General features: G+C 40.7%; 1 non-coding gene across 1 annotated transcript; it reads left to right on the top strand.

The window, feature by feature from the left end:
* The first annotated feature begins 6,333 nt into the window (after positions 1–6,333).
* LOC136514615 (small nucleolar RNA R71) lies at positions 6,334–6,440 on the top strand. The gene has a single exon (XR_010773766.1). It is a non-coding gene; the product is annotated as a small nucleolar RNA R71 (small nucleolar RNA).
* Positions 6,441–10,806: the final 4,366 nt, after the last annotated feature.

Here is a 10,806-nt window from a genome sequence, read left to right as displayed (position 1 = left end):
ACAAAAAAGGGATATCACCCATAAGACCCATCGGTACATAAGGGATACCTCGATGTTTCAACCTTTCCCTAACCCATCCAAGATGTTTGATGAAATGTTCATCTAGTCCCCAGTCAATGTCATGGACTCGCACATTCCTGACCGACGCAACCCCCTTGCCAGTTTCATGAACAAAATGGTCACACTCAGTTACTTGGCTTGTCAGCCCCATTGGCGACAGGTGGTCTATAAAATTTTATGTTTTTACTCACTACCATGGATGCACGGTCCTTAACCGGTAAGCAAGCTATATCATTCAAGAATCTCCCTTCTTGCCATGACCATACCCCTTGCCGACCACTACCCTATCCATTACCAAGTGGAACAAGTGTTGATCCCTTCCCAAAGGTATTGCTTGGTGGGTGAACAACCAATCATCTGACGAGTAAGGAGAAACCCATCATTAGCTTGGCTCTAAGATCTAAGCATAATAAGCAGGTTAATTAATATGGACACAAGTGAATGCTTGGTGTGGCATTATACGGTTATGGCCTGGCATAGGTCGATCCCTCTTGGTTCACTAGTCATATAATAGTATAGCGATGCAATAAATAACCATAGTTCATTGTGCATTTAAAAAGCATAGGGATGCATAGGGGCCTGCCTTAAACATTGTTGCTAGGCTCAGTGGCTTCTTCCTCTTCAGCCTCCTCCTCAAGCATGAGATCTTCGAAAATCACATCACCTATATATGCATGATGCTTGATGAGCGAATTGCATAAAGTATAATACCCACGCAATGCAATGATATTTAGTTGATTAAGCTTTAGTGTTACAACAGTGAGTGTGTAGATGTACACTAAAGGTCTACTAACTATTGACTGTTGGACAGTTCGGCATGGATGTCAGATGCTCCAGTGGTTCTAGGACTTAGTGGGAAATTGGTACTCTAGCATCATCGCACTCTTTGCTATAGGATCAGACACTCCAATACTAAGTCAATGCTCTTGGGAGTCTCTACGTTTGGTTTATAATTCAATGGATCATTCCATCGTGGTGATGGACCATCCATCAGATTAGGTCTATAGGGTTCTGCTGACTACTAAGTGCTCAGGCTCTATCGGATACTCCATGTGTGTTACTGATCATCCGGCATGAACTAGATACTCTCAGGTTCAGGCTCTATAATTCAGCGGACACTCCGGAATATCGACGGACACTTCACTATACCAAAAGCTGAGGACTAGGTTTTCTATAACTCCTTTGTTTCAGACTTATAATTCGATGGACACTTCAATGCAGTGGTGGATGCTCTAGTGAATTATAGTGCGCGTTGTGCAAGTGAACAGAGAGCTATTCAGTACTGATGGACACTCTGCTATTAATGTCAGACCCTCCGTCATTATTGACAGAGAACACTTCCTAGCAACTCAAAATCCAAATCTTCATCTGTGGTACTTGCATGTGCAAACCATCTCTAGGGTAGGTAACTAGGGTTATATAGAGCATATCTAGCTAGTTGGTTCTAGCTACATTGGGTGCAAACTAAACCTAGGCCACAAATTGACATTTCCTTGGTTATGACTCCAGAAAGTGAAATCCTATGTTTGTCTTAGTTAGATCCTTACCAAGGGTTGCAAGGATAAGATGCAAAGCTCTCCAAGAAGATGGAGCAGCTAGATCTCCCCTTGGTAACTCAAAATCTTCTTCTTCTTTATGGCAAGGGTGAGAGGGCTCCTCCCTCTTCCAACCCCTACCTCTTGTGGATGAGGGCCTCTAGGTGGTCTCCATGGCCATCTCTTGCTGCATCCAAGCTTCAATCCCTTCTCTTTTATTCCCCCTTCCTTCTCCTCTTCTTGCTTGAGTGTGAGAGTGTAGAGAGAGAGAGATGAACTAAAGAGAGAGGAAGTGCAAGAGTGAGTGAATGAGCTAGTGGGTGCTCTACCTTGGCAATTCTATGAGCAAAATAGGTGGGCTACCAAGTGGGGCCAAGTGATCTCTCAAGGTGACACTTCACATTTCTGCATGGGCTAACACTATCTGACGCTCCGTTGTGATGTCGGACTGTCTGGTGGTGTTAGTAAGCTGACTGATGGGGACTAGACTCTGTCAGGTCATGCAGATGAATTGGTGGATGGTCTAGTGGTGTTGGTGGACCATTTGTCAAGTCAATAGTGAGCAGTTTGAATGCAGAAAGAAGTATAGTTCAGTATATAATTTTAAGTTTATAAATGCAAATATGATCATGATGCTGATGCTCACAAGGGTGTCAAAATTGGGTCGTGACAACTCTCCCTCTTAGAAGAATCGCGTCCCGAGTTTCCTCAATAGTAGGTTTTATGCAATCAAGGAAGAAAATTCAAGGATAATAGGTTTTAATTCCCTTCAATCAACACTAAGAACATCAAAACTCAAGCCAAACTAAAAATCCTCCTAAACCGGTACTTTTGCTTGAAAAGGTGAGGGTATTCCATTCTCATCTTGTCCTCAACCTCCCAAGTTATTTCTTCGGTCAAATGGTGCATCCATTGCACTTTCACCATCTTGATAGTCTTTGTTCTAATTTTCCTTTCCGAAAAGTCAAGGATAGCAATTGGATGCTCTTTGTAACTCAAATTTTTGTTGATCTCAATATCTTGTAAATTGACCTCTTCTTTGGGTGCTCTCAAACAACTCTTTAGTTGAGATACATGGAAGACATTGTGTACTCCTAAAAGTGAGTCGGGCAAGGCTAGTGCATAAGCAACCTTCCATCTCTTATCATATATTCGAAATGGACCAATATACCTTGGAGGAAGTTTTCCATTCTCTTGAAACCTCTAGGTGCCTTTGAAGGGTGTAACCTTTAAATACACATATTCTCCAATCTTATACTCCACATTCCTCCTATGGTCATCAACATAAGCCTTATATCTATCTTGTGTGGCTTCTAAGGCAATCTTTATCTGCTTAACTTTCTCTTTGGCCTCATTGACCTTATTATTGCCATATAGTCTTCTTTCTCCAACTTCTGACCAATTGAGTGGAGTCCTACAATCTCTGCCATACAAGGCCTCGTAAGGACTCATGTTGATACTAACTTGATAACTATTGTTGTAGGCAAATTGGGCAAATGGCAAACAAGTGTCCCAACTAGAACTATATATTAGAGCACTAGCTATCAACATATCTTCCAAAATCTGATTAACTCTCTCAGTTTGACCTCCAGTCTATGGGTGATAAGTGGTGCTAACCAACAATGTTGTTCCCATTACCATGTGTAGCTTATTCCAAAAATCAGACGTGACTTGCGGACCTCTATCTGAAACTATTGTCTTGGGAATCCCATGCAAACAAACAATCTGAGCAAGATATATTTCTAGATACTTAGAAACTAGATAAGTGACCTGGACTGGTAAAAAGTGTGTAGACTTTATGAGTCAGTCAACAATTACCCAAATAGAATCATATCCACTAGATGTCCTTGGCAAACCTGTTATGAAATTCATAGCGATATATTCCCATTTCCAAGCTGGTATAGGTAATGGTTAGAGAGTTTTGGCCGGCTCAAGATGTTCGACCTTTACTCTACAACAAACATCACACTTCGTTATGAACCTTGCAATATCCTATTTTAGCCCTTTCCACCAAAATATTTTCCTCACATCCCTGAACATCTTGTTTCTTCTAGGGTGGATAGAAAAAAGTGATTCATGGGCCTCATTTAGGATTTGCCTCTTTAGATCCTCTTGGTTAGGTACTACAAGCCTTTTACCAAACCACAAAGTATTCAAGTGATCCAAATGGAAACTCTTATACTTTGGATCCTTTATCCTCTCCTTGATGATAACAAGATCTTCATCCAAGTGTTGTCCTACCTTAATGTCCTGTAACAAGTGAGAAGTCACTTGCAACATAGATAAGGAACCTTTAGCTATCTGAGATACATTCAACCTCTGCATATCCTGACATAATGAATCCACATTTCTCTCTACCAAGGTGCAACCACAACTGGCCTTTCTACTAAAGGCATCAGCTACAACATTCGCTTTCCTCGGGTGGTATTGGATGTTCAAATCATAATCCTTAATTAATTCCAACCACCTTTGTTGCCTCATATTGAGCTCTAATTAGGTGAAGAAATACCTTAAGCTCTTATGGTAAGTGAAAATTGTGCATGGCTAACCGAACAAATAGTGTCTCCAAATTTTTAAGGCATGAACTATCGCTGCTAACTCAAGATCATGAGTGGGATAGTTCACCTCAGAATTCTTCAATTGTCTAGAGGCATAAGCTATGACATGTCCATCTTGCATAAGTACACAACCCAATCCAAAATTGTATGCATCACAATAAACTTCAAAGGGTCTAGTGATGTCGGGTTGGACTAGAATGGGAGCAGTAACTAGCCTTTGCATTAAGATTTGGAAAGCTTCTTCCCTTTCCTTTGTCCAAACATACGGTTCATCCTTCTTAGTGAGCTCACTCAATGGCTTGGCAATTTTAGAGAAGTCGGGCACAAATCAACGGTAATAACCCACCAATCCTTAGGCTACATCCTTAATCTTGCTTGGGTCCACTGAGATTCTATTGTGGGATAAGATATGTCCCAAAAAGGATACCTCGGTGAGCCAAAACTCACACTTGCTAAACTTAGCATATTTCTTGTGGTCTCATAGCTTCTGTTCATGTGATCTTCTTTAGTCTTTGAATATACCAAGATATCATCGATGAAGATACTCACAAACACATCCAACTCTTCATAGAAGATTAAATTCATGAGATACATGAAGTAGGCTAGAGCATTAGTCAATCCAAAGGACATGACTGTATACTCACAAGAACCATACTACATAGAAAACACAGTCTTTGGTATATCCCCTTCTCGGATTCGAATTTGATGATACCCCAATCTCAAATCGATCTTAGAGAACAATTTGGCTCCATTGAGTTGATCAAACAAAATGTCAATCCTTAGGAGCAGATACTTGTTCTTGATGGTTCTTGCATTAAGAGGCTGATAATCTATTACCATCCTTAGGCCATGATCCTTCTTAGTTACAAACAAAGATGGACATCCCCACAAAGAAGAACTAGGTCTAATGTAACCCTTCTCCAACAAACTCATTAGTTGTTTCTTCATCTCTTCCAATTCAGGTGGTGCCATCTTGTATGGAGTTTTTGATACAGGCATAGTTCTAGGTTCTAATTGGATTAGGAACTCTACGTCTCTCCTTGGGGGCATTCTAGTTAACTCTTTTAGGAAAACATCAGGAAATTCACATAATTGGAACTAGCTCGACACCCACTGATATGTTGGACTTGGTTCTCAAACTAGTCAAGGCAGTTTGCTTGAGGGTGCTGAATTTCTACGGATCTAGGTACACATCTAATGACACATCGGTGCTTTACCATCCACTTTATTCCCAAAATAACATCCACATCATTTCCCAACTAGGGAATGTTGACATTTCTTTGCATCAATCTTTACTAAGTTGTCATCCCTAGCATGATGCTAGAAATGTGTGGTTGGTAATTATTAATGACACTTGTAAACTCAAAGAAAATTATATATGTTAAAGTAAAGTATCTGCAAGTGCATAGGTAATATACTATTGTAGCATTTCACCCAGGAGTATACCGAGTATCGTTATTTATATTTTATCCATAGGGAGGAGCTATGGGATTGTTGGCATAGAGATATTGACAAATATGTATACTTATGATAAAACCACTCTCATGCTATGGTAGGGGTAAGTCAAATAATAAATAAATGATAAGTGTGAAGCATTGATAATAATTCTAGAGAGAGAAATAGAGACTCATAAAATGTAGTAAGAGCAAAAGATTCCTAAGTCATTCCTTATTTACTAAGTCTTTTGTACACCCAAGTATATACACTCTCATCTATAGCATAATTAACTCTAGATCTATGCATAAGGAACATTACTAAGGAAGATCAAGAACAGAGCTTGTCTCTATTGTTTTGGACCTGAATTGTTGCTAATGATGTTTACATCCTCTTGATATTTAGGGAATTCAACCCCTAAATATTCTCCAAATATGTTTTGAGCATTGAAAGCATCTTGAATGGCCTAACGATCTCTCTTGTAATTGGCTCGCTGTTCGAGCCAATTCAACACTATGTCCATCTTGGTTGTCAATGCACACAACTCTTCTAGTACTTCTTCACTCTTATTGCATGATTGGATGTTGCATGATGTCCAGCCTTGATTAGAGGCTATCTTCTCCATAAGAGTTTTAGCTTTTCCAAGGGTGAGTGACACAAATGATCCCCCAGCAGTGGCATCAAGTTGTTCATGATCTTTCTAAGTTAATCCATGGTAGAAACTTTTCATGAGAAACCAATCTTCCATTCTATGGTGAGAACAATCTGAAATACATTCTAGAAAATGTTCCCATGCTTCTGGAATGGTCTCTCTCTTATACTGTTGGAAGTTGAAAATCTTTCCTCTTAAGGCATTGGTCTTGCCTACTGGAAAGACCTTTTCTAGGAAGGCCTTTGAACAATTTTCCCATGTATTGATGTTGTCTTTATTGGTGTAGAACCAGTGCTTCGCCTTTTCCACTAGTGAGAATGGAAACAAGCGAAGTAATATGATGTCTTGAGCAATGTCCTTGATGACGACTATGCTACTAATCTATAGAAAATTCTAAAGATGAGCACTAACATCTTCATGTGCCTTTCCACTAAATGGGGTAGCTTGCACCATGTTGATGAGGCTTGGCTTGAGCTCGAACTCAAGGTTGTTGGTTTTGAGTTTTGGCCTAGTGCGAATGTTCTCGGTGCTCGGAGCAGAGAACTCATGTAGAGTTTTGTCAGCCATAGCTCAAGAACAGGTGTTGAGCTTCCTTTTTTATTTGGTTGATTCTGATTAGAAGTTGTTGGTGAATCACAACCAATTCTGCAATATCCTGTATAAGATATGAACAACGACAAATAAGGGTAAGCCTGCTTAAGCAGAGTTGTTATGATTTTATCAATAAGTATTTATTTGATTAATTCTCTATAGCCATGTGTCCCTCCCCGGCATAGGCACCAGAAATGCTTGTTGACATTTCTTAGCATCACTCTTTACTAAGTTGTCATCCCTAGCATGATGCTAGAAATGCGTGGTTGGTAATTATTAATGACACTTGTAAACTCAGAGAAAAATTATATATGTTAATGTAAAGTATCCGCAAGCGCATAGATAATATACCATTGTAGCATTTCACCTGGGAGTATACCGAGTATCGTTATTTATATTTTATCCACAGGGAGGAGTTATGGGATTGTTGGCATAGAGATATTGACAAATTTTATACTTATGATAAAACCACTCTCATGCTATGGTAGAGTTAAGTCAAATGATAAATAACTGATAAGTGTGAAGCATTGATAATAATTCCAGAGATAGGAATAGAGACTCAAAAAATGTAGTATGGCTAGGCAGGAGATTCGGTAAGAGCAAAAGATTCCTTAGTCATTTATTATTTACTAAGTCTTTTGTACACCCAAGTATATACACTCTCATCTATAGCATAATTAACTCTAGATCTATGTATAAGGAACATTACTAAGGAAGATCAAGAATAGAGCTTGTCTCCCTTCGCAACCGTGTTCTACTTGCTCTACAAACGGGGAGTGGACTACAAAGGACTCAATGGGAGTGTCACATCTGTGATCTACCACATTACCCAGAGTGTAGAATGCATCCACAGGTAAACAATATCTAAGCACCATGCTTACATAATGTCGACCACTTAACCCACGCACGTCTTGGGCTAAGCGCTTTGTGAATTTATGCATAAACTCATCATCAATCATAGCTATATCAAGTGTATAACTAGAGCAAACTTGGAACATAATAAATAGCAACATAATATTGAATTAAAGTAGCACAAAGTCATAAATAAAGGGATACAATGGCTATACCAGTCTCTAGACGGTGGATCCAGAATCCTGAGCAATTGCCCACACTCTACTTGAACCTTGCTAGCTAGCCTATACTAGAACTTTGAAGAATTGGAGCTCTATTCTCTTCTCTCTAGAAACCCTAATTTTTATTCTAATCTTGACTTATGGAAGCATGCTCTGGAGGGGGGGCTAGAGCTGGTTATATAGGTCGGAGCATCAATCCTAAGCCCTCGGATCAAAATGACTTGAATAAACAACATAAATGCAATCTAGGAGGAGGTGGAGAATTGACATAGCGATGGGGGCTAACATGTGGGCTATGGGCAGGTGGGGCTAGTCAGCCCCACCTGTCATCCTCTAGGGGTTTGCCTTGGGGGGGATGCCTTCTGGTGAGCTCTAGAACCTTAACTGGAGTTGTTTTCATCATGGATAAGTGCAATTTTATTTGACATTTTGAGCCCCCTTGCCGGTTTTCTAGAATAACCCTGCTGAAAACATAGATTCACCAAAACTTATGGAAATTATTAGTTTAAACCCCTAAATCTTTGTTGGTGGCCCTTTTTATGCATTTATTCAAGTTATGTTGATGGGTTATTGTGGTTGTTAACTACCATCAATAGAGAAGAATTAGGTTGGCTAAAAATTCCAAACCTGCTATCTCAATCAGAGCTTGGCTAACTATGTGGCTAAACTCATGTGTAAACCTAGGGGCACTAATCCAAAATCCCCCCAAACTCCATAGTTGGAAACTTATTATCTTGGACATAACCCTCATGAATAAATGAATGAGATGCTCCGGAATCAAACAACATTCTTGCTAAAATGGCACTGATCGACAACTCACCAATTATCACTCCATTGTCCACTTGAGCTTCTTCAGCGATCACATAGTGAAGTTGCGTGTTCTTCTTGGGCACATTGCCGATGTGCTTGGGAGCTACTACACGCTATGCGGTGGCTTGCTGCTTCTAGAGCTTGACTTGTCATTCACGAGCTAAGTGGCCAAAACCACCACAATCAAAACATGCTCTATAGCTATAGCTGCTTGTTTGTCTTTCTCCTTCTACATCTACTGACACTATGGAGGTGTACATGGCTAGATCTACATTGGATGCAGTGCGGCATAGCCTAGAATCCTTGGTGGAACTTGTGCGGTTTTCTATCTAAACGATGAACCCTATCCATAGCCTGGGTTGTAAGGTCCCCTCTTGTGGCTATCATTGTCCACTGCATTCTTCTTGGTCTCAGCCTTGATAGCAGCACTCACCATCTCATTAAAAGTGGGGGTTGGGATGTTACATAACTTCTCTTGCATGATAGCAGTGAGACTGTGCTCATACCTCACTTTCTTAGCCTCATCGATAGCAGCTTTGTTTGGAGCATATTGGGCAAGCTCATTGAACTTATGGGTGTACTCAACCACCGACATCTTTCCTTGTACCATGTTACGAAACTCAGCAACCTTGATAAGCATAGACCCTAGGTCATGCCACCAATGGCCGGCTGCCTCTTGCAGTTGATGCATGGCAAAATTCACCTTCTCTTCCTTTGTGCATTGCAGTAGGGTGAACTTCTACATTATGGCCCTCAGCCAATGATAGGCTACCATTGGATCCTTCCCTTCGGTGAAGATAGGTGGATTGGTCCTCACAAAACCATGGTATCCTCAGGACCGAGGCGGTTGTTCTCCATGTGGGTTAGCTTGCATGGTCTCTATCACTTGCACCAGGCAATCCATCATGTTGTTCTAAGCCTTTCGGTGATCTTCATCCCTCTGAAGAATCCCTGCCCATGTTGGAACAGCACCATGCAGAGGAGGTGGCGGTGGTGGTGGTGGAGGTAGGTTATGGTTTCCCCATGTGCCTCCCCGAGATGATGAACGCTGGGTGTCCAAGACACATCTCTCATTAAATATGTTTTAGACAAAAATGGAACAAAACAAGGATCAAGATAATGCATTCACGAAAGGTCGAAATATCAACATGCATAAAATGGTCATCATATTCCACATGTAATGCATTAGGACAATAAGTGACATAGGCCATATATAAACACCAACTTAAGATTACCATCTAGGTCTCAACTTACAACAATACCACAAGGATACATGTTATGAGTGCAATTGCATACGCTTCTACGCATACTTTGGACAAGCAATCGAAGCACATGTTGTTTTTATTTCTTACAAAAGTGCACTCTCGAGTCTCACAACGGTACAACAAGCTAACACTTCAAAAGAGTTTTAAAAAGTAGGGCGAGCTGAACTCATGATAACATAACATCATAGTAATTACACTCCACTCATGTGTTCAAAAGAAGACAGGTTCAGTGTTGGAGTAGGTGAGTCATATGATGGCCTTCGGAAGTCCATTGAGAAACGATTATTCGGGAGTAAGTATGATGCTAGGTCACCATCACATCCAAGGGCTTCAGGGTGAAGAAGATGCACTGGTGTATCTCCAAGCAAGTGTGTTGGCGTGCAGGTGGTGTGGGCCATATGCCTAACCAAAAGTCCTACCTTGAACGTCGTTGCTAGGCTCAGTGGCTTCTTCCTAAGGCTCCACCTCAAGCATGGGATCATCAGAAATCGTGTCACCTATATATGCATGATGCTTGATGAGTGAATTGCATAAAGTACAATACCCACGCCATGCAATGATATTTAGTTGATTATGCTTTAGTGTTACAAGAGTGAGTGTGTAGGTGTACACTAAAGGTCTACTGACTGGTGACTATCAGATAGTCCGGCGTGGATGTCTGACGCTCTGATGGTTCTAGGATTTAGTGGGAAATTGGCACTCTAGGATCATCGGAGTCTTCGAATAGGATCAGACACTCTGGTACGAAGTCAATGCTCTTGAGAGTCTCTATGTTTGGTTTATAATTCAACTAATCATTCCGTCGTGGTAACGGACCATCCATTAGAT

This window comes from Miscanthus floridulus, chromosome 16 (assembly GCF_019320115.1).
Source record: "Miscanthus floridulus cultivar M001 chromosome 16, ASM1932011v1, whole genome shotgun sequence".
Classification (NCBI taxonomy): domain Eukaryota; kingdom Viridiplantae; phylum Streptophyta; class Magnoliopsida; order Poales; family Poaceae; genus Miscanthus; species Miscanthus floridulus.
The sequence above is the reverse complement of the archived record's forward strand: the minus strand, read 5'-3'. Positions and strand labels throughout refer to the sequence as shown.